General features: G+C 38.9%; 1 protein-coding gene across 4 annotated transcripts in view; it reads left to right on the forward strand.

Annotated features, from left to right (window-relative positions):
• Positions 1 to 27,342, forward strand: part of LOC106072895 (dnaJ homolog subfamily C member 27-like) — a 149,346-nt gene that overhangs the window by 76,471 nt on the left and 45,533 nt on the right. The gene's annotated exons all lie outside the window — the stretch shown is intronic.

Below are 27,342 nucleotides of genomic sequence, written 5' to 3' on the forward strand. Positions count from 1 at the left end.
AATAATCAATAACCAATAGTTAATTAAATAGTTTTTTTTTTTTTAATTCTTATTTCGTCTTGTAAAAAAAAAATTGTTCAAAACTTCTCCCTGATCAGAGAATGGGTGTGGGAGAAATAACGTGTACCAACTTTTTAACAGACAGGCAAAGTGAGATGATATAAGATTTGTAAAAAAGAATTTTTTATTTCTAATTTCTACCAACTATGTCTTTGAAAGTAGACTTTTTAATGCCTAAAATACAAAACTATAGTCCTTCCGCTTTAAGCACTTGTTAACTTTTTTTGGGGTGTATAGTGAGAGAGAGAGAGTGAGAGAGAGAGTGAGAGAGAGAGTGAGAGAGAGAGTGAGAGAGTGAGTGAGCGTGAGTGAGAGAGAGAGAGAGAGTGGATGAGTGCGTGTGAGTGAGAGAGTGAGTGTGAGTGAGTGAGTGAGTGTGAGTGAGTGAGTGTGAGTGAGTGAGTGAGTGAGGGTGAGCGAGTGAGTAAGTGTGAGTGAGTGTGAGTGAGTGTGACTGAGTGAGCGTGAGTGAGTGAGTGAGTGTGATTGAGTGAGTGAGCGTGATTGAGTGAGTGAGCGTGAGTGAGTGAGTGAGCGTGAGTGAGTGAGTGAGAGAGTGAGCGTGAGTGAGATATTGAGCGTTAGTGAGAGTGAGCGTGAGTGTGAGAGTGAGAGAGAGAGAGAGAATGAATGACAGAGAGAGTGAGCGTGAGTAAGTGTGAGCGTGAGTGAGAGAGTGAGTGAGAGTGAGCGTGAGTGTGAGAGTAAGAGAGAGTGAGTGAGAGAGAGAGAGTGAGTGTGTGAGTGAGTGTGAGAGTGAATGTTAGTGTGAATGTGAGTGTGAGAGTTAGTGTGAGAGTGAGATTGAGAGTGAGATTGAGAGTGAGTGAGAGTGAGAGAGAGAGAGAGATGAGTGTGTGAGAGTGAGTGTGTGTGTGTGTGTGTGTCTAATGTGTTGGGTGTTATTGAAAGAAGACTTTAACTTGCACAAAATTTACATACATGCAAAGCTTTGGTTTTAGACATTCAACAAAGAGTGATATATAATTTATATAATTTACTGTACCGGTATTCGAAAATTTATTTACAAAATAAGATAAAACAAGGTTACAAAGACATAGTGGAAACACAAACTCAAAATCTGGCCTAACTGATGTCATATATTACAGAGTTGCCTACAAGTACGCATCTTGCGTATTTTGTACGCTAATGGACTCGAAAATACGTAAGTACGGTTTTATCATCTCAAAATACGCATTTCCCCCTCTAAAGCAGAAAACGAAAAAAAAAACATTTATTTAAAAAAAAAATCTTGCTAGTCATATATATAGATCAGTACGTCAATGCCTGGAAATGGACTATTCCTATTAGATCTACCACGAGATAGATCTAGTATCGCATTTGTTTTTTCGCGCGCGCTGACGCGCGAAGATTTAAATATTTAAGATTTAAATAATTACTAGGTCTAGATCTTATTGATCTAAATAAAGTTGAGTTCCTTTCAATGTGTCAGCTTATATGAAGTCTTCAAACTAATTGGGAATTAATTGATTGATTAGTTCTAATTCATTTAGACTGGATCTAGAACCAGAGATATGTCAGGCACCTATACTAGAATGTACGTAAATCTAGATTTAGAATTGAGATCTAGATCTAGATCAAATTGTGTAATCTAAATATAGATCTAGATTTTTCTAGATTTAGATATAAATCTAGATTCTAGATTTAAATCTAATTCTAGTCTGCATTCTAGCTCTAGATATGACCAGGAGTGTAATAGACTTAGATTTAGACTACTGGCTAGATGTAGCAATCAATGTAGGTTTAGATTTCACTCTAGTAGAAGAGGTACCTCAAAAACTCAAGACAAAAGATATCTGTAACTAGATCTAGATCTAAAATTAAATCTACCCAAAAGAAGCAATTTTGTATCAATTATGGAATCTAAAATATGCACATTAAAAAACAATCAACTGTTAATGAAGCTGCTTACAGATCTAGATCTATTCTAAATTTGGATTTGATTTTTTTTTAGATGAAAGTGAGAAGGGCAGAGGTTTTCATAGAAGAAACATTGGTTGCGATTAATCTCTCTTTTAGCATGATAAAGGGAATGAAACTGATGTTCCATGACCATAACTTGCAGAATGTACCTTCTGTGGTAGCTATTGTTATAGTCACTAGTGACTAGCTAGGTTCCATTACTTATGAAGGCCTAAGTTCAAAGAATGAAATCAGGGGCATTTAAGGCAGACTCAATAGCAAAGCTTTTTTATATTAGAAAGAAGTTCAATGACTAATTAGGATTATCTGCCTGAAAAACAAAAATTTAAAATGTTTATTATTAGTGATTGTAGAGGATGCCAAAGCTTTTATTGCTAACAGCAACAAGATTACAAAGAGAGTTTGTTTTGCCACACAAACTCAGAGGCGGCCCCCGTGGGAGACGGATCCCTGTCGGATCCGCATATTCGCAAGGAATATTCAAGACGTGATTTTGTTCTGATTGTTAAAAGTAATAATATTTCAAAGATTAATTTGGCGTTGTGAAAAAATGTTGTTTTTTTTTAATGTAAAATCTCCCGCTGGTCGACGGAGGATGGCATCGAGCAGGGTATGAAACCGAGACCGTAGAGAAAATCAGTCCTGCGCGCTAACCGCACGACCAGGCATTGCTCTTAACCTAATGACAAACTGGTTACAAACTAATAGCCTATTATTGATAATATACCTACACATTACGGAATGACAACTACCGGATATGTACAATATGTCAGAAGAGCGATTTTAGATAATCATTTGGTATTGAGCATTTTCATTTAAATGGAATTAGAATGAGGATGTAGATCTACCAAAATAAAACTTTAAACTTCTAATTTAGCACTTTCAATATCTATATCTACTAGATCTAGATATAAAATATATATTTGGGATAGTGTAGATGTAATTTAGATAAGATTTATGTAAAAAAAAAACACTAGCTAATCAATTAATAGACTAATTGCAATATTAAATTTTAAAATTGTAAATTAGTTTTAGTATTTTATAGCATTGCAATATTGACATATAAATAATCGAGACTTTAGAAATAAAAATCTACACTTTAAGTCTAGAAATTAAAATTATAGATCTTGATTTAGTCTAAACATGGCTGTCTGGTATTGCGGTTTGCGCGCTGGACTGTCGTTTGGATTCATCAATGGTCCCAGGCTCAAACCCTGCCCGCTCCCATCCCCCATCGTTCTGCGGGAGGTTTGGACTACAACTCTGAAGGAACATCAGAAACATGTAAAACAACAAATATTCTAAACTAGACCAAGAAATTCTAGATCTACATTCTACAATGATTTTAATTAGAACTTAAATCTAAATCTAGTTTTAAAAATCTAGCTGTAGTGTAAAATAAAAATCTAGATCTAGTGAAAAAAATCTAGCTCTGGTGTAAAAAAAAAACTTGATCTAGTGTAAAAAAAAAACTTGATCTAGTGTAAAAAAAAAACTTGATCTAGTGTAAAAAAAAAACTTGATCTAGTGTAAAAAATCTAGATTAGATCTAAATCTAGCTATTATGTCTTTTTAAAATGCAAGTCACATTACGAGGGTTAATAAACATTACTATACCGAGTTGTTTTAGCATTTCATTTAAAGAAATAACTCCATTTGACGTCAAAGGAAAAAAAAATTCCATTACGTCACACGTCCTAGTTAGACTAAAAAATGTCTTCTATACGAGCAGCTTCTCGAGGGTTCATAGACATTGGTGCACCGAGTGAGTTCTTTTAGCATTTCATTTGATGGGCTAGTTAGACTTAATATATATATATATATATATATATATATATATATATATATATATATTTATATATATGGCTCCTTTTGTCTCGAAAGGCAATGGATGCGCCCAAATGAGTCACTGGTTTTGGCTTAATCTTGAGACGGGGCAGAATCTGGTGTGGCTAATCAAGCCAATTCTAGAACGGCAGACTTTGCCACAATTCGTACATGTGTATGCCTCTGATTTAGGGCTAGCAGACAGGGCAGCTTTCTTTTTATCCCTCTTGATTAAAGCCGCTTCAATTCTTTTGTTCTCAGCAAGGGTTGTCCCAGCACGCACAGTCTGTCTCCATGCACTCCGGTCTTTGGCTATGTTTTCCCACATACTTTCGCTGATGCCTGAGGCTCTCATGTCTCGCTTGCAGACATCTCTATATGTTAGTCTTGGGCGGCCCTTGGGTCTGACTCCTTCCACAAGCTCAGCATATAAGATATCTTTCGGGATTCTGCCATCTGGCATGCGGGTGACATGTCCGAGCCAGCGTAATCTTCTTTGTGTCAGGAGAGCATACATGCTGTTCATATTGGCCAATCTTAAAACTTCCTGATTGGAGACATGGTCCCTCCAAGAGATGCCCATTATGCGTCTCAGGCAGCGCAAGTGGAAACTATTCAATCTGTGCTCTTGGTACATGTATGTTGACCAGCTCTCACTGCCATAAAGGAGAGTGCTCACAACACAGGCGCTGTAGACTAGGATTTTGGTCGCTGTGGTCAATTTACCATTTTCCCAGACGCGCTTGGAGAGTTTTGCCAATGCTGTGGTAGCTTTTCCTATCCTTTTTGTCAGCTCGATGTCTAAGTCTAGTTTACTGACAATTGTTGAACCCAAGTAGGTAAATTCCTGCACCATTGAAAGGGTGTGGTTCCCAATTTGTATTATAGGTATTTCTGCGACGTCTTGTGCCAGGATTTCGGTCTTGGAGAGACTTATAGTAAGGCTAAACTCTTGACAAGCAGCTGCTAAAGCGTTCACTAGCTTCTGTAGACCTCCTTGTGAGTGAGATACGAGTGAGTGAGATACGAGTGCCGCGTCATCGGCAAACAGCAGCTCCCTTATCAAGATACGCCTTTTCGTTTTGGCTTTAAGACGTGCCAGGTTAAAGAGCCTTCCATCGGATCTGCTATGGATGTATATTCCGTCTTCCAGGGATTTAAAAGCACTGGATAGTACGACTGAGAAGAAGATGCCAAATAGTGTAGGGGCCAGTACACATCCTTGTTTGTTTATATATATATATACATCCATTGGCCTCCTTCAGTCGTAGAACGACTATGGTTCATCTCAAAGCACACTTCCTCATGTGGCTGTGGAGCCCTATTTTGGAGAGACACTCCCGTCCACAGATAGCGCAGGTTAAGGTGGCTTTTGCTTCGGTGGTAGAGGAGCTGGCCGTTTTTCGGATTGTGCTTTTTTCTTCCTGAGCTGAGACCCATGTACTTTCACTGTCCATAGCTTTCTTGGTCACTATCTCTTTCCATCTGTTGCGGTCTAGAGCTATGTCTTCCCAGTTGTCAGTATTGATGTTCACTGATTTGAGGTCACGTTTTATTACATCTATGTAACGGAGGTGGGGGCGACCAGTTTTTCTTGTGCCAGTCGCGAGTTGACCATGGAGGATGACTTTCGGGATGCGCTTGTCTTCCATCCGGCGAACATGTCCAAGCCAGCGCAAACAGCGTTGTCTGAGGGCTGTAAAGATGCTGGGAATACCTGATCAAGCAAGGATCTCAGTATTGCACACTTTTTCTTTCCATGTGACATTCAAGATCCTACGGAGACATCTCAAATGAAATGAGTTCAGTTTTCTCTCTTGCTTTGCGTAGGTGGTCCATGATTCACTGCCATACAGCAGTGTACTCATAACGCATGCCTTGTAGACTTCCATTTTGGTCACCGTAGCCGAAGTAGCTTTTCCTAGACGTTTTTTCATCTCCTCTTCTAGAGACAGGTCATCTTGAATTGTGGATCCCAGATAGCAGAATTCGTTTACGGCGTCCAGCTTGTTATCGTCTATGAGGATGGAGGATGGTGCTGTAGCAGGTGGTCCTATAACATTTGTTTTCTTCGTGCTAATAGTCAAGCCATATTCTTTACAGGCCTGAGAGAAGCGGGCCATTAGTGACTGAAGTTCCTCTTGAGTGTGTGCTACTACCGCTGCGTCATCCGCGAATAGCATATCTCTTACGAGGGTGGCTCTGATTTTAGTTTTGGCCCTCAGTCTGGCAATATTTAGGAGTTTGCCATCAAATCTGGAATGGAGATAGATGCCTTCAGTGGTATTGTCAAACATATATATATATAAATATATTGTCAAACATATATATATATATATATATATAAAAGGATTAAAGACGCTTTTTTTTGTTTTGTCTGTCAGTCTGTCTGTCCGTCATGTTAATAGAGAGAAGAAAAAAGAATAAAAGCTATTGAAAATCTGATTAAAATAATTTCACTTCCGAAACATCGCATTAGTTTTAAGTTTCTATAATAGATTGTTCCGGATGTTTATATATTTATAGTGAGAGAATAAGAATTCCAGATAAATCAAATACCGTTAATTAAATCTATGGGATGGTCTGTTATGAAAATTAGATGTACCATAGCCTTATGGAGAGATTTTCAAACCATACTTTGGTGTTAGAAGTTGTTTTCCTTAAAAATCGGAACATAATATTAACGATAATTAGATTTTCTAACGTTTTAGCTAGAAAGTTAAATGTAGTGTAAGAGAGAAGTGCGATTTTACATAAATAGAGTTAAAATTTTTTTAATAAAAAATCCGGAACAACCAATTTTCATAAATGAGAAAATTATTTGTTTTATTTATTAGAAGAGGGATTTCAAACATTTATTAGCGTCATTAGATTTTTCATATAGAATTCTTACGATTTGTAAGAAAATTAAGGTAATGTAGGTCGATTTCTTTTTTGAAACAAAATCCGGAACGTTCTTTACTTATTAAACAACTTTTATTAAGTTTCGGCAAGAAATTTAATTGTAAAATGTCTAAAAAGTGATTTTTCAGTAATCGTTTCTAGTAAATTACTTTCTTATTTTAAAATCCTGAACAATCAATTGTCGATATTTTTGAAAAAAATAAAGTCATTTGAAATAAATTTGTTTTAAGTTAAAAATTCGGAACAATTGATATAGAGAAATAAACTATAGTGACTTGGTGTCAAAGAATATAAGTGTAATATTAGTCAATTATGCGATTTCAAACAATCATTTGACATAATTTTATTTTTTATAAAACAATATCCAGAACAACTTTATAGTTAATGAAATATAAATTAGTATAGATATTTTTATTTAGCATTTACTACTTACGACTTTACGACTTGTTACGACTTTGGAGTAGACTAAAGAAAGTTAACTCACCGATTGTCAGGTCGCTGATATCCTTCTGGTTGCAGAAGCACAATCCACTACGAACAGTCAATAATCCAAGTAATAGAAATAATTTCACAGTTCTCCTAATCAAATATACATACAACTATTCACAAAAACCGATTCAAGAAAAACAATCCTCCGTTGAAAAATCCAAATCATAACTCCAGTTACTTTACACATCAACACACTCGCTCAGGTCAGTTTCGCCTCCAAACATAAACAAATTCAAAAAGTTCTCACGTGAGAAAAAATGGTCAGTCGGGGGGGGGGGGAAATTATACAGCACTTCCCCCTCCCTAGGTCTGTGCGTCCCGAACAGACTCTCCATCATCTCCACAATAAGGGTGCAACCGATCTAGGTGCACTATTTTGCATTTGGTTCGAGGGCCCTTCTGGATCCGGTACACAAAGTCATTGATCCTTTTCACAATCCGATATGGGCCTTCCCAGTCTTTCTGTAATTTCGGCGATCTTCCCTTCTTTCTCTTGGGGTTGTATAGCCAGACAAGATCATGTTCTTCAAACCCCGTAGAATTGGCCCTTCTATCTTATCTGGTTTTCATAAGGTCGCTACTGTCTTTTATCCTACTCCTTGTAACTGCATGAACCTCTTCTAGTCTCCTTTGAAGTCCTGTTACATATTCACTTGCCGTTGTTAATTGGTCTCCTGGCTGTTCAAATAAGAGGTCTGCTGGCATCCTAAGTTCTCGACCAAACAATAATTTGGCTGGTGTGTAACCTGTAGTTGCATGAACTGCTTCTCTATAAGACAGTAGGAATAGAAAAATGTAGTCATCCCAATCTTTTTGCTGTTCTGCTGACATTTTAGCCAGGTGCTGTACCAACGTACGATTGAAGCGTTCTATAATCCCATCCAATTTAGGGCGTAGTGGTGTGGTTCGCGTCTTCTCGATATTCAAGATTTTACAAATCTCCTGAAACAGATTAGATTCAAAGTTGCGTCCTTGATCTGAATGTAATTCCACTGGGACACCAAACCAACTAATCCAATGTCCTACCAAAATATCAACTATTGTTGTGGTTTCCTGGTTGGGCATCGCGAAAACTTCTGGCCATTTAATAAAATAGTCCATTATCACTAGAATGTATTTGTTCCCTTAGTTAGTCTCAGGAAAAGGTCCAGCTACGTCCAGTGCGATTCTCTCAAATGGTACACCTACGTTGTACTGTTGCAATGGTCCTCTAGTTCGACGTTGCGGGCCTTTAGTTGCCGCACACCGGTCGCATTTCCGGCACCAATCTTCTACGTCTTCCTTGTATCGACACCAATAAAACCTTTGTCTGACTTTTTCTAACGTTTGTTGCCTAAGTGACCACCTGTGGAGCCGTTGTGCATTTCATGTAGCACTTCTGGGATTTTAATCTTTGGTAAACTAGTTGTACTCGTGTCGAGGTCCCATCGGTTGATTCCCAAATCCGTTTTAGGACGCCGTTGTTTATCACCAGAGAGTCCCATTGTGCCCAGTAAGCCTTGGTAATCTCTCCCGTAATAGAAATTTGATGCCAATCAGGGCGTTGTCCAACTTCCTTCCATTGCAAAATTGGGGCATTATGATCATAAGATCATAAGATCATTGCCAAGTGACAAGAACGTTATCATTCTAACATAGTCTAGAAAAGTCTAAGTCAAAGACTAAAAGTGTAAATATTTTGACTTATGTACAAAATGTCTTATATAACTTTATGCTGTTTTAACTTTAGGATAGCTTCCTTTCATGTATGTTATGTGCTTGAATGATCTAATTTTAGTCTTTCCTGGGTATATTTCTTGATATTTTGGAAAATACGCATTTGCCACTCAAAATACGCATTTCTAGGTCTGGAAATACGCATTTCCCTTTTGGCATGTAGGGATCTCTGCATATAATGATTATCTAATTGATCTAATTGTTTTGTATAGTGTAAATTCCAAGTCTCAATGAAAAAAAAATCTTTTCCTTTAAATTTTGTTTACTCTAGCTAGTTGTCCGGCATTGATATCGTCATACTGCAGTACACGCGATAATAAGGAAAACTACTTATCAATGTATGTTCTGAATTATGTTCACTTATATGCCCGAAAAGGTACCAAATCGAAATGAAATTGACCTGAAAGAATTTGATTAGTAACTTGTGGATCTAGGACTTACTACTTACTCTTTTTTTTACGCGTCAGAAAATGTGAGGAAAATTATAGCTAGCTAGCCAACGAATCTTTTTTTTTTTTTGGTCTCTTTTTGGTAAATATTCCCATCGATCCTCCCATTTCTATGGGTAATTTAAAAATATTTTTATTCGCGGCTCAAACCAAGAATGCCATAATATTTGTTTTATAATGTCGTTTATAAGTTGGTTAAAAAAAAACAACAGCCTCGCCTTCTTTACAAATCAAATATGTTGGCTTATTATCATTCCAAAAAAAAAAAAAAAGATCCGTTCACTTTTTCTGGTAGATTCTAAATTCCACTTGTAGTTTCTTTAACTCTCCCATTTCATAAACGTACAAATATTAAAGGTCATGGTGCCAATCCATCAGAGGACCGGAACGTGGGTAAGATTTTTTAAACATTTTTTTGCGGGGAAAAAAAGGGGGACTTTCTATTCTTTGTGCCGACTTTTTGGCGGGCCGTTTTTTTTTTTTTTTTGGGCATCACTGGTCTAAAATATCATGATGTCGGATTTTCAATATCTTTTCTAGTTTACGAGATCTAAGTGGGACGGACGGAATGACGGACATACAGACCACACAAAACTAATAGCGTCTATTCCCCTTTCGGCGGCCGCTAAAAGGAATATAGAATGTAACTATAAACGTATGTGATTATAGGAAGTACTATCTGAGGTTAGATTGAATCATCATCTGATGTTATATGTAAATGATTTGAATGTCATTAGCCGCGAAGCTTATCTTTTGAGCCAGTCACGAGTTCTCAGCTAAGGTTGTTAAGCCGGTGACTAGGTCTCTTCCAGGGCTGCTCAATCAGTGAAAAGGTCTCAGCTAGGGCTGCTCAGTCGGTGGCGAAGTATCAGCTAGGGTTGCGGTAAGCGTTCTGAGCCAAGGGCAGATCACCTAAGCGGGATAGGAGCACCAATCCAAGAAAAAGTGAAAATAGTTTTGAAAGCTGATACGGCAGAGTTGTCCCGCTCGGCTTAAGCGCTGGCATGCAAATGAACAAGAAAAACGCACGTTGATTCAAGTCAGCAGTACTAAATCAAACCGTTCTGAACGTCGTACTGTCCTTGTGGCAAGAGAACTAGCTAAAGATCATTACTTTTCTAAGACAGATAAAATTGTTTGGGGCGACTCCCCCTTAGAGCTAAAAAAGAGTTTACGTACATAAAAATCTATATATGTATAGGTCTGTGAATCGATCATTCGCGGATAAGAATTTATTTCCGGTTTCCAGTCTAGTATAATATATAGGTCTATGCTCAAGACGCTGTAATAACATTACAGACACAAACACGAGAGCTAAAATGACAAACTAATCTAAAAAAGTTTTAAACAGGTAGGTCTTAATGTTCTTCTTAAAAGTAGTGTAGCATGTTGTCTGTCTGAGATCAATGGGGAGTGAGTTCCAAACCTTTGGTCCGTGCACTGAAAAAGCCCGCAGACCGTAGCTTTTGAGTGAGAAACGTGGCACCAAACGTTGAGTCCATTGAGCGCAGTGCTCTCTGAGGGACATATGGAGTGATCAGTTCACTCAGGTACAAGGGCATCTCATTATTATATATACACTGGCCACCTTGTAGTTGATTCTCGCTTTCGTCTTGTTTTTCTAAGGACTATTCGTGCGGCGTTGTTCTGTATACGTTGCAACTTGGCGATTTTGTCATCGGGTATACCTGCTAGCACGGCGTTGCAGTAGTCAAGGCGGGAGAGTATGAATACCACAGCTAGCTTTTTTGTTGACTCCGTTGTTAAATATGGTCGGATCTGACCTAATCTGCGCAGCTGCAGATAAAGACACTTGCAGAGCTGACTTATGTGTGGGTCGCAAGATAGAGTTGACTCGAAGAAAACTCCAAGATTCCACACTACATGGACATAAGGAACCTGGCAATTTGTGATAAAAAGAGAATCTGTTCTCTCAACTTTTGAGACGTTGTTCCGAGTGTTAATCTTAATAATTTCTGTCTTGTCTTCGTTCATTTTGAGTTTATTTTCAATCATCCAATTCGCGATGAATTTGTAAGCTAAATAGAGGAATAGTTAAAAAAAAAAGAAATAGGAGGTTTCTGGATGTTTATTGAAAATGCAAAAAAAAAGGGGGGGGGTTACTGGCAAAACAACAACAACAATATATATTTTCCCTGGGAAAAAAATCAACAGCGTTTAATGCTAGTATATTAGCTATATATGTTAGTGTTCTATTTTATTAAATAGAACATTTACATTTCATCGTTTAGTGTAGCAGCAGTTTACAGTGCAAGATCATTCTTCCCGGTCAACAGTTATTTTAAAATATACACCAATCTACCTTTGATTTTAGTTTGAAATTGGGCCACCTAACCATTACCAAAAAAAAAATTTCTTTAAACTTTGCATCACAGAATTGTTGTCATGAACTGGTCACAGTCAGTCACTGACATATTTATTTGACATATTTATTTATATATATATATATTATTATATATATATATTTTATTTTAATGTTTAGATTGACAAAATCATTAAAGTGCACTTCGAGGAAATTATTACAGTTTTAAATCAGTGGTGATTATAAGAGCGCAAGTTACTTAAGTCTAATGTGTTTTATTTTTCAAATCCATTGTGAGGTAGCATTTTTAATTCCCTGGGTGCAAATCCTGTGTACACTTAAATGCTATGTTCAGTGTGGGTGAAACCTTTTGGATCCTACAGCTGCATTGAGATAATAAAACGGTTGTGTAGGCAGCCAATTCATTGGCGGCAAGTAGAAGCTCCTGCTTAGTGTGACCAATCATCTGATCACTATGAGATCAACTATAGTCATCATATAACAGTCACACAAGGTGACCAATAAGTGTCGATAGCTGGAATAAAAAAAATGTGCATAAGCAATTAGCAGATATGGTTGGCTAAAGATATTGATAAGATTATAATCTCCAATCTTTCAAAATTCTTTTTTTTTTGCGAGTTTCAGTGTGTCTCTGAAGATTATGTCAAGAGTCTTATTTTAATGATGTCAAATAAGTCATGTGACCTTGATCCCATTCCAACTTCCTTGCTCCTTGAATGTTTAAATGAGCTTTTACCCACAATTACTAACATTGTGAACTCTTCACTGACTTCAGGCATTGTACCACTGCAATTTAAGAATGCACTTGTCAAGCCCTTATTAAAGATATCCAGTCTTGATCAAGAATGTCTAGAAAACTATCTCCCGGTATCAAATCTTCCCTTCCTGTCAAAGATTCTTGAGCGCATCGTATTAGCCCAAATTCTTCCACATCTTGAATAGTACTATCTCTTGAAAGAATTTCAAACTGCATATAGAGGAACTTATACGGTGAAACACACCTTCGTTGACCTCGTTGTACGCATAATGCAGTAGACAAGAGAAGAATATGCAAAATAGAGGCGTCCCGAGACATGACGTTAAACTGCGCTCCTCTTTCCTTAGCACTTTTGGAGCTCAAAAGTGCCCTACTTCTTTTCTATCATTGTGTCTGCCTCCTCTTTTCCTAAGTCTGCCTTCATTGATCATCACACTGTCTCCTTAACTTTAAATTCTCACTACGTCCTAGACCAGTCCGTTTGCCGTGGACTGCGACGGGTAAGGGAGGATAAAGAGATCCTGGTGTTTGAGTGGTGGCTATCTGAGGATAAACCACAACAACACAATACTTTGGCTCCAAGTTCCCCTAGACCTGAGACCCAGATGGCCCGCTCTGGGTCAACCGGCTGGTCATGCCGAGCTACCAGCATAGGTCGTCGACCTATGCTGGAGGGCGGTGGCTGGAGGGTCAATCAGGGAGCTGCTGTATCGGACACATGTCCGATGTAGCAGCTGACTGAGTATAGCACCTGTGTAGCCCTGGCGGGCTCATTCTGGACATCCGAATGGCCCGTCCCCTTGTTGGACTCGATGGCGGGTGGGGAGCACAGGTGCCGAAAATAACCAAAATATATATGGACAAAAAAACACACACAAAACTACTTGCCCCAGACCTATGTCTGGGCAAGAAACGCCGAATCGACGATAAAAAAGAGGAGGTCCCAAAAAGCTGTGCCACCTGGCCATCATTTCTGGTGGTTAGATGCACAGAGGAGGGAAAAAGCCTGACCAAGTTGAGCCCTTTTATTATCTATAAGGGACTCAAGTCAGTAGTTGGAGAGCCCAAGAGTGTGTCTAAGCTACACAAAACAATGGAACTCCTTGTAGAAGTAGACAGCAAGACACACTCTGATGGGCTTTTAAGATGCAGAAGACTCTGTGATCTCCAAGTGGAAGTCATGCCACACAAGAGTCTGAACACCAGCAGAGGTGTAATCAGCTCTAGGGACCTACTGGAATGTTCCGAGAAGGAAATAGTGGAGGGCATTGAAGGAGTCACCCATGCCCGGCGCATTACCAGGCGCAGGGAGGGTGAGGAGGTCAAAACCGCCACTATTATCCTCACATTCGGAACTAGGACACCGCCAGAGTATGTAAAGGCAGGATACCTACGAGTTCCAGTGAGGCCCTACATACCTAACCCCATGAGGTGCTTCAAGTGCCAGGGTTATGGACACGGCGCGGCAGTCTGCAAGAGGAACACTGTGTGTGCCAGATGTGCTGGAGAGGGTCATGAGGACAAGGGCTGCACAGCCCAGTTCAAATGCCCAAACTGTCAAGCTGGCCACTCAGCCTACTCCAAGGACTGCACTGTGTGGAAACAGGAGGTTGCCGTGCAGGAGTACAAGGCAAGAAACGGATGTACCTTTATCCAGGCGAAATCGGCTGTACTGGCCCTACCCAAGGGCCAATTCGGCTTGACAAAGACCTACGCCCAGGCTGTTGCTAAGAAAGGAAGATCCATAGCCACACAGACGGACACATTGACCCCACCACCCCCTCCTCCTCCCCCAACTCAGAAGAAAACACCGCCAAAGAACACACCTCTGAAGAAACAAGAAAGCCCTGTTGTCATGCTAAAGAACAGGTTCTCTGTGCTCGCTGATGAGAGCATGGAGACTGAGCAGCATGTCAAAACCAATACTCCGGGAGAACCCGGAGACATCATGTCTGACACAGGTTCTCCTCAGAGAACCCAGCCAGACACCCCAACCTCTACCGAGTTAGAGGTTGACCAACTCCCTAAGGGGAGAAATCAAAGCGGAGAGGATGCCCGAAGTGAGAGAGGAGGAAATAACCTCCGCTCTAACCAGAGGGATCTCCCCTCTCCAGATAGAAAGACTTCCCCCAAAAGGGGGTTGTCCTCCTCTCCATCCAAACCCAAGAATAAAAATACCAAGGTCACTGGAATAAAGGGAAACCCCTCCGGGGGCCTCCCAAGGCCAAATAGCTCCAAGTAGGTCATCTAGAATAAGCCATGGATTCCAGAATTGTACAGTGGAATTGTAGAGGCCTCAAGGCCAATTACGAGGAAATGCAGCTACTGATGGACTCTGAGACTCCTGTAGCTGTCTGCTTACAGGAAACATTTCTGAAAGATTGCATCAGCTTCCGAAGCTACCGTGTTTACACCAAGAATGTTGAGGATGCAGAGAGAGCATCAGGTGGAGTCTGTATCCTTGTGAAGGATAGCATCCCCCATGAGAGGGTAGAACTACAGACCACACTACAGGCCGTAGCAGCTAGGATAACCCTTCACAAGGTTATCACTTGCTGCAGCCTGTATCTACCACCAGGCGCTCCATTAAACCGAACAGACATGGAGGACCTATTGAAACAACTCCCCCGGCCTTATTTAATCCTTGGGGATTTCAATGCCCATAACACCATGTGGGGATCCAACAATACCGACACAAGAGGTCGTATGCTGGAGGATATCTTCCTCCAACATGATTTATGCATACTTAATGATGCATCACCGACCTACTTGCACCCAGGAACTGAATCATTCACATGCATTGACCTCAGCGTATGCGTCCCCGGACTTCTGGACGATTTTAAATGGTCAGTTAGCAATGATCTACGGGGAAGTGATCACTTCCCAATCATCATTACTAACAATCTCCCTTCATTGGGACGACCTCAGCGGTGGAAACTGAATAAGGCCGATTGGGAACAATTCCAAAAAAGATGCTCTGAGGATATCACAGAAAATATCCTCCATGAACAGAACCCAGCTGATACCTTTGCTAGCAAGCTACTAAGTATAGCCAGGAAAGTTGTACCCCTAACCTCTGCAAATCCAAAACGGCCTAGCAAACCATGGTTTGATACAGCTTGCAAAAGTGCTATTGGTGATAGGAAAAAACGACTGGCTGCATTTATAGAGAATCCTTCCCAGGAAAACCTAAAGCTATTCAGGATAGCTAGAGCAAAGGCTAGACAAACCATACGGTCAGCCAAAAGGAATTCCTGGAGAAGTTTTGTCGGCAGTCTGGATGCCAAAACTTCTGCTAGAGCGGTTTGGAAGGCAGTAAGGCGAATCAAAGGGAAAGAATCAAATGCAATAGGGCATTTGAAAAACCAAGGACGAACTGTCACGTCCCCCAGAGAAATAGCTGACTGCCTTGCATCCTCAATAGCAGAAAAATCATCCACTGCACACTACACGCCAGAGTTCCAAAAAGTCAAAACCAGGGAGGAAAGACACCCCATTGATTTCAGGTCAGAGAACAATGAAGACTACAACAAACCGTTCTCGCTTAAGGAACTGAGGGAATCGCTGGACAAGTCACATGACACAGCGCCTGGAGAAGACGAAATCCATTACCAGTTCCTCAAGCACCTTCCCGAACCCTCATTGGCAGTCCTACTAGGGGTCTATAACTGTGTGTGGCAAACAGGCGCTTTCCCAAACAGCTGGAGGAAAGCCACAGTTATACCGATACCTAAACCGGGAAGAGACGGCTCTGACCCAGCTAACTATCGACCAATAGCACTAACAAGCTGCATCTGCAAGACCATGGAAAGAATGATTAACAGTAGGCTGGTCTGGTACCTGGAAAGGAATAAAGTGATCTCAAACTACCAGTGCGGATTTCGGCAGGGGCGGACAACAACTGACCACCTGGTAATTCTGGAAGCTTATATTAGAAATGCATTACTCAGAAGAGAACATCTAGTAGCTGTATTCTTCGATATAGAAAAGGCCTATGACACAACCTGGAAACATGGCATTCTACGTGACCTGGCGCTTATGGGGCTTAAGGGACACCTCCCCCGTTTTGTGGAGGAATTCCTGAAAGATCGAAAATTTCAGGTCCGAGTGGGCAACTCCGCTTCTGACACTCATGACCAGGAAATGGGTGTACCCCAGGGCAGCTTTCTGTCAGTCACCCTGTTCAACATTAAAATAAATAGCATCATAAATGCGCTGTCCCCTGGCATAGAGTGCTCTTTGTATGTCGATGACTTTGTCATTCTTACTTATGGGTAAAACATGAACACCTTAGAAAGGAAATTACAGTTATGTTTAAACAAAATTCAGGGTTGGGCAAACTATAATGGTTTCAAATTCTCAGACTCCAAAACAGTTAGTATGCATTTTTGTAATCTAAGGGGACTCCATCCAGACCCTGAACTATTTATACACAAAAAGAAGATCCCTGTCGTGAAAACTACAAAATTTTTAGGCCTCACCTTAGATTCCAAATTTAATTTTCTCCCCCACATTAAGGAACTTAGGAAGAAATGCCAAAAGTCATTAAACATACTAAGAGTACTCAGCCATACGGACTGGGGAGCTGACAGAGATACCTTGCTGCTGCTCTATCGGAGTCTAATTCGATCCAAGCTAGACTACGGATCCATAATATATGGAGCAGCAAGGAAGTCGTACCTAAAAATACTGGAACCAATACAAAATGCTGCCCTGCGTCTCTGTCTCGGCGCGTTTCGTACATCACCTATCCCAAGTCTCCATGTGGAGGCTGGAGAACTCTCCATGGATATAAGAATGAAAAAGCTTGCAATGCAGTATATAGTCAAGTTAAATCCAACCCCACGAACCCTGCTTTTGACTCCATATTTAACCCCACAGAGGTAGAATTATACAATCGAAGGCCTAACGTCATACAGCCGTTGGGCCTTCGAATGAGAGAACCCATCCAAAATTTAACCCTCCCATTGACCAAATCTCTAAAATAGAAACCCCTCAGAATCCTCCTTGGCTAATGAATAAACCCAAATTAAATTTATCCCTCCTTAATTTCAAAAAAGAAAATACAGACCCAAGCATACTACAAGTCCACTTTAGGGAACTGCAGGAGAGCTACGGAGATTGTGGCACCATCTACACAGACGGATCCAAAATGGAGGGAAAGGTCGCGTGTGCCTGCTCCTTTCGGAACAAAACAATCTCCCGTAGGCTCCCCGATGGCTGCTCCATCTTTACGGCCGAATTGCACGCAATATTGCTTGCACTTATGGCCGTAAAAGCATTAGAAAGGAGTAAATTTATAATCTGCTCCGACTCCAAATCTGCATTGCAAGCTTTGGGGCGGATGAAGACTGACATCCCATTGGTACATAAGAGCCTGAAGCTGTTGGACCTAATAACAGCCGACCGTAGGGATGTCACCTTCATCTGGGTCCCCTCCCATGTTGGCATTGAGGGAAACGAAGCCGCAGACAGAGAAGCAAAGAGAGCCCTAAATCATGCGGTGTCAGGAACCCAAATTCCCTACTCGGACCTGAGACAAAGTATTGGATGTCAGGTGGCGGCCCACATCTAAGGGTCTGACAAGGCGTGGTAGCACAACCATGTCCAGACTTAGGATTGGCCACACCTACATCACGCACTCTTTTGTACTGAAGAGAGAGGAGCCCCCACTTTGCAAGTACTGTGACTCTCGCCTCACCGTGGAACATATCCTCGTTGATTGCCCCAGATACCAGGATGTCAGGACGAAATATTTTAGAGCCACTAATCTAAAAACACTATTTAATAATGTCGACCCTGGGAAGGTACTGGGCTTTATTCGGGAAGTGGGGTTATCTACGAAGATCTGATTTCTGAATTTGTGAACATGCACTATTTACATTAGATTTTTACCAAATATTTAAATTTTTACTACCTTTACTATTTTAACTGTGAATAGACCTTGATTTTAATTATATGACTGTATAGAATCTGGCCCTTGTTGTTTAGAGAGAGAGTAGTCCTTAAGGGACTGCAGGCACGACATGGCCTAAATTGTGCCGATGTGCCTCAAATCAACAATCAATCAATCAATCAATCAATCAAGCAAAATAGAGTATGTGCGAGCGAGCACACATCCCTGCTTGACACCTCTGCTAACCTCAAAAGGTACTGATTGGGCTCCATTGAATTTGACAGTACATTTCGTTTCCTCATGAAAGCACTCAATGAACTTCAGTAGTTTGGGAGAGCAACTTATTTTCCTAAGGAGTTTGAAAAGGCCAATTCTGCTGACCATGGCAAAGGCTTTAGTCAGATCAACAAAAACGATGTAAAGGGGTCTGTCTCTCTCTCTGAATTTCTCCTGCAGTGGTCGTAAAGAGGATATCGTGTCTATGGTGGATCTACCACTCCTGAATCCACTCTAGACTCTAGAAGCTATTACTTGCAGCCTGGATAGTGCCACTCTAGCAAAGATTTTGCCAACTATGCTGAGGAGATAGATACCCCTATAACTGTTGCAGTCATTCCGATCCCCTTTGTTCTTATATATTGTGACTATATTTGCGTCACGCATGTCCCGTGGGACATGACTTGCTTCACAGCAGAGGGAGAGGAGATTATAGAGTTCAGGGAGAAGGAGTGATTCGTTGACCTTAACTTCTTCCGCTGCTATGCCATCACTTCTTGGAGATTTTCTATTTTTCATGCAGTTAATTGCTTTTTTTGAGATCACCAAGGCTCGGAAGCTCACCTAGACATTCCAATACTGGAAGATCTGGTAGAGAAGCCAGGGCGACATCGTCTACTGTATTCTGTGTGGCATAGACATCGACGTAGTGTTCTGTCCATCGTTCTAGCTGCTTTTGATCCGTAATTTTTTCTCCAGATTTTGATAGTAGGGGGACAGGCTTAGACACTGTTGGACCCAGGGCCGCTTTAAAGCCATCAAACAGATCTTTACTATTTCCCAAGTAGAGACTTTCTTGAATTCTGTTGCAGCTATTCCGCCAAAAGTTGATAGCACGTTGTCTAACCATTTGTTTTGCCTCTTTATTAGCAGTTTTGAAGGCTTGCAAAGATTTTTAGATTTTTAACTAGGCTTTGTCATGTGAGCGAGGTGTGCAGATCGCTTTTTCTCGATGCAAGGTTCCATCTGTGCTAGATTCGCTTCAAACCAGTCTACATTTTTGTGCTTTTGAGACCTAAAGGCCGTAATTGCTGAACTAAAGATTACATTTCTTAATTTCTCCAATCTGATAGAGATGTCTTCTACGTCACTTATCGAGGGGATTGAACTTTCAGGAGCTCGCCAAATAATGCAGACTTCTCTGGGCCACCTACATGATTGACGTTAATTCGCCTAGTTCTAGGTTGACTGGAAGTTTAAGCTTTCTTGAGAAGTAGTTTGATCTTGCTTAGCACTAGGTGACTAGTGAATGGTCTGAGTTGGTATGAGCGAGTGTGGATGACACTATTCAGATCCATCCTTCGAGTGATGCAGAGGTCAAGCTGGTGTCACCTTTTTGAGCGTGGGTGCTATTTAGGTCTCCATTTATATACAGGTGCTCGGACTTTGTGATATTTTTAATTACATCCTCCAGAGCTTAAATCTGTCTTTGTCCTCTTCCGGTGCTGCAAGGGTTGGTGAGTAAGCACAGATTATATTAACTTTGCCTTGCAGTGATGCACATTTCATGTGTGCTACTCTTTTATTGCCTATGGGGAACATCGCAATGCAGGGGAAGAGACTGTTTCTTATTGCCAAGCTGACGCCATCTGGGGCTTTGTTCTGGTTTTCCTTGCCAGTAGAATGTATAATTGCTTTCTATACGAGATCCACTGTCTGCCAGTCTCGTTTCTTGCAGACAGGCCACATCAATGTTTAGTCTGTTGAGTTCTCTGTCGATGATAGCTGTTTGACGCATGTCGGTGACGACTTCAGGGTCAGTATTGAAGCCAGAACACATTGTCCGTATTTTCCAGCTTGCAAAACGCATTAATGTTGAAGGTTTTCTTTTGATTGTATTGGCAGCTGCGTGTGAGAAGCTTGCTTTTTTATTTTGTCATAGCACCAAGCACCCAGTGGTGCGGCAAGCTGTGGCGGGATAGCACTTTATTGTCCGAGGCTGCTCGGCTTAAGGCAGGCAGTAGCTATACAGTGAGGCTAAAAAGCCCCTCCTACCGTCAAGAGTGGCCCCTGGCTTTCCAGCTTACGCCAATCAGCTAAGAATTTATCACCGGTAACTACCACTCTCCGTGTTTTTTTTTTCAGAGACATTACTGTCAGAGATGGAGTGACCTCTCCATTGCTGGGGGAAAGCCTGGGCGGTAAATTTGCGAGTGCTGGGCTGCCCACACATTAGCACACGCCTCTCTTCCATACTGACCGGTTCCATCACAATTTGGGGTCAGGTGGCTGCAGGAGTTTGCCAGAGAGCAGTAGTCTTACTACCGTCCCCCCGCCGACGGGGCTCCAAGACCGGATTTTCTGTTAGGGTTCACTCCCTTAGCCTTAACCATGCAGGGACACACATAAGGCAGTGCGGCTATTGACCTATAGCTAGGGGTGTGGTTTGTAAGTAGCAGGGCGTGTCCGCACGCCGACGGGCCAAACATCCTCCGAGACCCTTGCAGATTTGCCTGAGGCTTCACGGCATCAGTTTCCATCTGTCACCATGAGGAGGTACTGCATAGGACTTGCTGTGGAGAGGCTATGTACTGGCAAGAGAGACTTACAAATTGCTCCATTTTCACAGATGCTAGCCAGCTTTGACAACAAGTTAAGCTAATACATTAGACGCTTCACACAGCATTGGGACAAACAAATATGTAAATTAAATGTATGAAATATAATATTTATCTAAAATATATATGGTTGGAAATTGCAAAACGGCTAGAAATCACGATAACATATAATGTTTTGAAAATAAAAAAAGAGGTTATGGAAAAGACAAATGTCAAAAATTTCTAAATCTTTTTTTTTTAATATTGGTCTCTTATACATACTTATTTTGCTTGTAGCAGATTGTTGATGTTCCAATTTAACCCCGCCTTCTCTATCATAAACCAAATATATTTATTACAATTTTCGCGAAGGTATGATTCCCCCATTCCTTTTATGTTCAGTACCACATAACATTTTTTGTTCTTCACAATGAAAAACAAGGTTACAAAGACAGTTTGTGTGGAAACACAAACTCAAAATCGGCCCCCGAAGTGGTCCACCCAGGCAGGTAAAAAGGCTGGTTTCAATATTTTCAGAAAGAACATCAGAATGAAATTCTATCAAAGAAAAATGACAGAAGAATGGAGAAAAAAGGTTGACAGATCTTGCGTGGTGCCCCAGCGGTCCAGCAGACCAAAGGATAGGTGAAAGTGAATGAGAAGTTAGATGTGAACCTGGCCTAACTGATGTCTTATAATGAATATCTAATTGATCTAATTAATTTGTAAAGGGTCACTCTCTTATTCAAATCCTCAAGAAAAAAAACATTTCTGTCATTATAAATACTGTTGATGGTCTATTTTGTTGATGAGTATATATATGTTACTGGTGCATGCGAGTCCATATGACACAACAACAGAATGAATCAAGAATATACTTAATAACGCAGGCTGATAACTTCAACAATTTAATAAACAATAAAAAGGGCACAGTCCTCTGTCGTCGCTAGCCTAGCGTCGTCCTCTTAGGCGTCTTGTCCGTTATTCTTCTTGTTCATCAACCTACTCTGTTCTTACTCGTCACATTACTTAGGAAAAACCCGATTCACATCAACTTCTACGCATCTTGTGTCATTACATATTTCCTCCCCCCTTTATCAAAAAAAAAATTTTGTCAATTCAATTTTTTTTTTTCAGTCTAAAACACTATCCCTACTGTCATGTCTGTACAATATATATGGCCAAAATTTTGGGGAAAGACAAAACAAACATATATCTTGATCTTGATGGACATCATCATGTTTCCCATCTTCATCAGTTCCCTGGTGAAATTGTCCATGTTCCTATGTCACAAAGTTCACACTGTAGTTGAATGTTGACACCAAGAAAACAATACAGTTCCAATACAGTTATTAGTAAGAAAATATCTGGTATGCGGTGTTCTAATCATCACTCATTGACGATAAAATAGTATAGTACAGTGTAATAGTTTCACCAACCAATAGTACTAAGTCCATCAAGACATGTATACAGTCCCCATACGACGATGCCTTTGTCGATTCCACAGACATAAAACAGTTTTTCAGAGTAAATACACATGTATATAGTCCACATACGAAGATGCCTTTGCTGACTCCATAGGCATAAAACAGAGTTTTTCAGAGTAAATACTGTTATTGGCTATATGTACGTTGGTGGTTGCCTCATATCACACCAAACCCCTCCTGTCAGACAAAATGTAATATTTGTGTCAAAACAACTTTCCAAATTATTCTACCTAACTTTTTTGTTGGGTACCAATAAGTATATTTTCTCTCCACTTACCATTTCCAAACTGACCTAGCCTTTTACTAATGGATGATAATGATTATATAAAAAAATAATGACTGTAGATGATCATACTTACTTTAATTTACACCTTTGACTTCAATTATTGAAATTTTTATAATTACCTCCCTTGATTTAATAAAATTCCCAATTTATATTTTACTGAGTTATCTTCCTTTAAAGGAAATAAAATATATATAGTCCATATATAAACAACTTATTCATACCCATTGACTAGAACATATACATTTATATACATGCATAAACAAATCAAAATGAATAATCATTATTTACAACAGTTTATCTCACTGTAACTCTTGACAACATGTCAGCTACAATATTAATTTCTCCCCTAATAGCCTCCAATTGAAAATTATATTCTTGTAAAATTAGAAACCACCTGTATAATCTACCATTTTTAATACTTTTTTCTTGCATAAACTTAAGAGGCCTGTGATCAGATAACAATATGAATTTGTTTCCCAGTAAATAGCTTTCCAACTTAGTTACAACCCAAACAACAGCTAAAGCCTCCTTCTCTATGACACTGTATCTCTTCTCAGTATCAGATAATTTCCTACTTACATAAATTATTGGGTGTAATTTATCATACTGTTGCATCAAACAACCTCCTATAGCACTACCAGAAGCATCAGTAGTGACATAGAATATTTTAGAAACATCTGGTAATCTCAATATTAAATTTGTAGAAAAAATATGCTTAACTTTCTCTATAGCTTCTACACACTTTCTATTACAAGTCACTTTTCTAGGCTGTCCTTTCTTTAATAACTGGTTTAATGGATCAACTATCTCTGCTAAATTTGGTATGTATTTTCTATAATAGTTTATCATCCCTAGTATTGATTTAATCTGTTTTTGTGTTGTTGGTATTTCTATTTCTAATATCTTCTTTACATTATCTTCAATGGGACTGATAGTATTATTTTTAACTCTATGTCCTAAAAATGTGATTTCTTCTAAGCCTATCTCTACCTTTTCTGCTTGAACTGTTAGACCATTTTGTTTAATTAACTCAAATATCTCCCTAATTCCTTTTAAATGTTCTTTCCAATCCTCATGAAAAATGCATATATCATCTAAGTAACAGATTACATTTTTTCTATGACCTATAACTGACATCATCATCCTATTAAAGGTAGCTGGAGCATTTATAAGCCCAAAGCTCATAAAGTTCCATTGGAATATTCCATAAGGAGTGATAAATGCAGTATAAGGTTTAGCTCTATTGGTTAAAGGAATTTGCCAATATCCTTTTGTCAGATCCAATTTTGTAAATACTTTAGCATTGGACAATTTGTGTAATATGTCATCAATGTTAGGCATAGGGTAAGGATCAAAGTCAGTTATTTTATTTAACTGTCTATAATCTATGCATAACCTCATATCCCCATTCTTTTTCTTTGCTATAACTATTGGTGAAGCATAAGCTGAATTGGATGGTTCTATTATTCCTAGTTTTAATAAGTTGTCTATTTCATCTTTAACTTTTCCCTGTAAGTGTAATGGAATCCTATAAGGCTTCATGAAAATAGGTTTGTCACTAGTTAACTTTATGTCATGCTTTATGATATTTGTTTTTCCTGGCAAACTGGAAAAAATTTCTTTAAAATCACTGATTACATTTATTATGTCTTTTGTTTTTTCTGGAGATAAATTTTCTAAATTCAGTTTTTCCCATGTTTGGTTATCTTTAGTTTCTAGTATAGGAATATTTTTAATATCATTTTCATTAGTTTCCTCATTGATTAAAACAATTAAACATTCATCTACTTGATTTTCATTTTCCACAGTTTCTGTATCTAACTTTTGAGTTTGATTTTCATTGTTTACTTCTGTATCCAAATTTTGAAATTGATTTTCATTTCTCTCATTGTATAACTTCAAATTATTTATATGATATGTTTTTATTTTTCCATTCATATTAATCTTATAGTTTACTTCACTTGTTTTATTTGTAACAACAAATGGACCCTTCCACTGTTTTCCTAATTTGTTTTTTAAGTCAATTACCAAAAGTAATACCTTGTCTCCTACCTCCAATGTTCTTAATTTTCTTTTTTCATTTAAGTTCTCATGTACTGTTTCTTTATATTTCATGTTATTCTCAAAAGCTTCCGCCCATATTTGTTTTAAATCTAAAGCTGTTTCATTGTCATTTTCCTTTTCTATTTTATTTAAGATCAAACTTTCTTTAAAAATTTGTATTTCATCCCTAGGTTTCCTTCCATGTACTAACTCATATGGTGAAAATTGAGTTGCCTCATGAATATTATTTCTAATAGAAAATAGAACAAAATTAATATATTGATCCCAGTTTTTCTGATTATTTTCTACAATTTTAGCTAAGGATCTTTTTATAACACCGTTAAGGCGTTCACAAAGCCCGTTGGCTTCCGGGTGGAATGGCGATGATTTAATGTGTTCTATACCATATTTTAATATCCATCTTTTAAATAACTCAGATGTAAACATAGAAGCATTGTCTGATAGTAATGTTTTTGGTATCCCATGTCTGACTATGAACTTTTGATCTAAAGCATTAATAATATTTTCTGTGTCTATATTGGATAATACCACTGCTTCAGGATATCTACTGAACATGTCTACTATTGTCAATATGTACTTATTATTATGTTCTGTTTTAGTTAAAGGTCCTATGATGTCTATTGCTATTTTTTGAAATGGTTTATTTGGTTCATCCATTGACTGTAATGGAGCTTTACCTAATTTACCCTTAAGTCCCCTTCTTTGACACATATCACATGATCTTATGTATTTTGATATGGTTCCTTTCATTTTAGGCCAAAATACTTGAGTTGCTAAATTTCTAAAACATTTCTTTATACCTCTATGTCCACTTAAATTACTGTCATGTGACAAAATCATGACATCCTTCCAATACTTTTGTGGTAAGACTAATTGTTTTATTTCTCTATCATTTATTTTTGTTTTCCTAAATAGTATTCCTTCTTCTATGACATATTTCTCCATTGGGTTATTATTTCTCCTGTCACTAATTCTGTCATATGTTTTCCCAATGATGTTATCTTGTTTTTGTTCTTGAGCCAATTTGTTTATTCCTTTCAATTCTTCTGTTTTCATTTCTTCAGTTCCATCTTTCTGTTTTTCTGCTTGCGTTTCGTCTTGTTTTTGACCTTGTATTTCAACTTCTTTCTCTTTATCTTCTTCACCATTAACTATTTCATCATTCATATCAATAAGTTCCTGAGTTTCTTGTTTTGGCTTGTTCTTAGATCTGGTTATTACCATATTACTAATGTAATTATCTGTTTCAGTATTCCTATTCTGCTGTAACCTTTCATATTTCTTTTCCCATGCTTCAATTTCCTGTCTTGAACATTCCTTCAAACCTGTTAAGTTTCCAATTAACATATCATGTCTCATGTTAGGTATGGCTACTCCCTCACAATGGCCAGTGTAAAAAGGTGTCTCAATAAACACTTTAAATACTTTAAATTCCTTTATACTGCCATCTGCCAACTCCACTTTCCTTGTATATCCCCTATAATATTGCGCCTCAATGAGATCAGCCCGAACCACGAGTGTGTTACAGCCACTATCTCGGATTGCCTTTATTGGAACATTGTTAATAAAAGCTGGGTAGAAAGCAAAATTGTTTTTATTTTCCCTAACAAAAAACACTCTGTCAGAATCTCTATTTTTATATTCCCTGCTTTTACTCCTATTGTATGTGTTATTATTGTAATTGTTGTTGTAATTGCTGTACCTATTCCTACTGTCTGCTCTGTAATTATTTCTACTATCTGTCCTATTGTAATTATGTGTACTACTTGATCTATTATAATTATTCCTACTGTTTGACCTGTTTTGTGTTCCCCTGCATCTCATAGCCATATGTCCTTTTTTCCCACATCTATAACATGTAACCTCCCTGTTGTTTGACCTATCTCTACTGTTGCTATATCTAAAATGTTGGCTATCCCTACTTCTATTTCTACTTCTTTCATTGTTTTCCTGTGTATATCCCACTAGATCAATATTCTTTTTATCTTTACATGAAAAAAGGTTGTTGGGATAGGCATTTTTATATGTTCTTATTATCTCAGTAACATCATCCAAAACTTTGGGATTCCTTTCTTTGATAAATGATTGTAATTGCGGGTCACACTTAGCTACAAAATTATCAAGTAATATAAAATTTTTTAATCCCTCAAAGGTACTGTCAATCTTCTCAAATCCCAGCCATTTATTAAAATAGTCTTTTTCCAAATTTATAGTGGTTTGTGGTTCTATCTGATTGGAAGGTGTGTTTTCAAAATATTTTTTTCTGAATGTGCTGGCATTGTGTCCATATGCATTCAGCAATTCCT

Source organism: Biomphalaria glabrata, chromosome 17 (genome assembly GCF_947242115.1).
Source record: "Biomphalaria glabrata chromosome 17, xgBioGlab47.1, whole genome shotgun sequence".
Classification (NCBI taxonomy): domain Eukaryota; kingdom Metazoa; phylum Mollusca; class Gastropoda; family Planorbidae; genus Biomphalaria; species Biomphalaria glabrata.